The sequence below is a fragment of the Cryptomeria japonica genome, chromosome 2, assembly GCF_030272615.1.
Source record: "Cryptomeria japonica chromosome 2, Sugi_1.0, whole genome shotgun sequence".
Taxonomy (NCBI): Eukaryota; Viridiplantae; Streptophyta; class Pinopsida; order Cupressales; family Cupressaceae; genus Cryptomeria; species Cryptomeria japonica.
In genome coordinates, this window is record NC_081406.1 from 162,597,697 (window position 1) to 162,600,817 (window position 3,121).

Here is a 3,121-nt window from a genome sequence, read left to right on the forward strand (position 1 = left end):
CATGCCTCATCTCATAGCCCTTGAGGATAGCTCGGGATGAGTTTGGGAAGGCCATAGAGATGGCAATCTGAACTCCCTTAATTATCACATAGGTTGAGATGGCTCCACATGTCTATCAGGGGTGTGGATCACCCTTCATTGTGAGGATAACATGTGATGACACTCTCCTCTAAATATGTCCTTGTTCCTTATACATTGCTTTTTGTTTTGCCTTTGGGAATTTTATATATTTGGTATTAGGCTTGTGATGTAATTGGATTATTGGTTTATGTGGTTGTTTCTAGTCTTGATTGTCCTATGGAGTCCATTTGGTGTTTTGTTTTAGGTTAGGTCTAGAGTGTGTGTGGGAACCTTGTGTCATCTCCTAGCATGAGGGGTGGTTCCTTTGGTTCCACATGGTCGGGTGGTTGATGCCTTCTTCCATTGGGATGTTCTCTTGATTGGATGCTCATGTGTGGATGTGGGTTCTCTCTATCTTTTCAGTACGTGTTTTCTTGGAGAAGATCGTTGTAGTAGTTTTTGTATTATGCATCATGAATTATGCATACTCGTGGACTAGAGACTATGTTGATGTTATGTAGATGGAATATGTTGTAATCCATATTGGTTATATTTTTGCCTTGGATGTTACTTGTTCATGTAGTTGGAACTTAATTCTTAACAGGATGAATGATTAAAAAAGTGGTAAATGTATCTTATGACTTGAGATAATGAATTAGATATGGCATCTTGTATATTGCTTTAATTCGCATGGATTAAGTATGGATAGGTTGTGCTTAAAATATTATACCTTGTGCATGGATGGTCTTTATGGGAAAGGATTAAGTGTTAGGAACATTTGGCCTTGATGCACTTTAAATTAACTTAGATTAAGAGTAGTGGGAAATGTAATGTATATGCTTCTACAATTTTAGATGATATGATTGATAATTGATCATGGTAAGATTTATTGTAATGTTGTTACCTTAGGTAGTGATGTTGAGATACCCTAGGGAATGATAGTTAATGAGATGTAATTTAATTCTGCTTGTGTACTTATGTTAGTAATCTTGTCAAAATTGCTCATGTTTATACTTACATTATGTTAACAATAATGATATGTGTTTATTTAAGTTACTTATGTAATGCATCAGAGTACTTTACCAAAAAAAAATTAATATCTGTATTGTATGTTAGATGGGTTATTTTTATATGGTATTTTGGTGGGTATTACACAAATCATATAAATTATTATTAAAAAATTGACATTCACAAGCAATTTTGGAATTTTTTTTTTGGTTTTTTGCTAAGATCCTTACCTTATTAGTTGCATACAAGCAATACAAAATTAAAACACAAAACAAAAATTTAAAATCATAGAAGAAAGACACAATCAACAAGAGTTGGAAGCAGCGTATTTCCTGCCAAGCATTAGCAGGCAGGAAATGTGGTGTTTTGGAGTGGCAAACTAGTAACAAGATGAAATAGATTATTATTATTATTATTATTTTGATTTAATTAAAATAAAATTTTAGATAATTATAAGTACAGGTATCAAAGTCATTGGGAAAAAGGAGATATAGTAGTATATGGGCAAAAGTATGGAGTTGTGCCACACTTTGGGCCAACTGAGGGTAGTCTAGTCAGACTACTTCCGGGCCGCATGGAGCCACGTAGCGCCTGTGTGGCATCCAAAGTCCAGCCGAACTGAGTTTGGCCAGACTCCCTTGGTTCAAATGCTTTCATTAATAAAAAATTAATTTTTTTTTTAATTGTTAGAACTAAGGTTAGTTCGGCTGGACTAACCTATGTGTCATGTGATGTGGCACAAAAAAGGTGAAAAACTCTATATTTCTGAAAATTTTCACTTCTACTCAAGTTTTCTTCAAGGAGAATATTTTTTTACAAAAATTGAAAAAATTCCCTTTTGTAGAGCTCAAAGTCACAAATCTAAACATATATTTTTTTTAGTTTTTTGATTAATTTTAAATTTTTTAATAATTTTATTAAATAAACATTGCGAGTAGCTTTTTTAAAGTTAAAAAAGAGGGAGATTACAACTTAAAAAAAATAAATTAAATGATATCTAAAAAATTAAAAAACAATATTTGTCTAGATGAGAGAATCTTCTCACAAAGGATTAATTTTTTTTGGTTAATGATAAATTTAGTAGTCAAAAGGTGACGTCGAATGAAAACTATCAAATTTAGCTAAGTTGGACTTCAAAATATTATAACAAGAAAATATACATCAAAATTATTATTATTTTTTAACACTACATATAGATGTTCTCTATTTGAAAAAAAATTAGAAAAAATAAAGTCCATTTTCATTTTTTTTGGTGACGCTGACTAGATCACCTGATTTTCAACATTTTTCAGTAATGAAAAATCTGTCTTTGAATTTATACTAAAAATATTAATCTTTTTTTTTTTAAAATAAAAAAATAAGACTTTAATTTCATTAATATTTCTACATTTGATCAGTTTACATCATTTCAAAATTCAATTTAGAAATGTAACTTTTATGCGGTGGAAGTTAAACAGTTTTAGTTGTGTTGGTTGGTTCCTTTTATAAAAGTGTGACATGGGGTTGTGCTTTTACCCATGCATAATTGATCTAACAAGTATACAAAGTGATCAACTTCAAACTGATAATTTGTTGTTTGCGAGCAAAGATGCTACATACTAATGTAGTACACAAAAATTGATAATTTGGAAATTTGAACTAGAAATCTCAAGCTTGAAATGCTCATTAGGCTTAAACATTATCTATTCAAAGTTATATAAATATAAGAAGATACTAGTGATCATAGAACAAAGATAGTCACATATAAAGAAACGTAAGAGATTTTTATTTTAAAATAAATGATGAAAATTTCCATTTTTCCCTTATAAACTTATGTTAAAAGTTTGTTGAATGATTTCCACACAAATTTCATATGTTCTTTGAAACATTACATTCAAAATTTCATAAAAGAAATACAAAATCTTCTAATGGAGTGGAAAAGTAACAATTTAGAGGTGTACATTTATTAAAGAAAGAATTGTTAGCATATTTTCTTTCATAGGGATATGGTACATGAAAGATGTAGTTGAAGACATGGGAATACAAATTTTGTTGTTAAAATCTTCTTTAATAT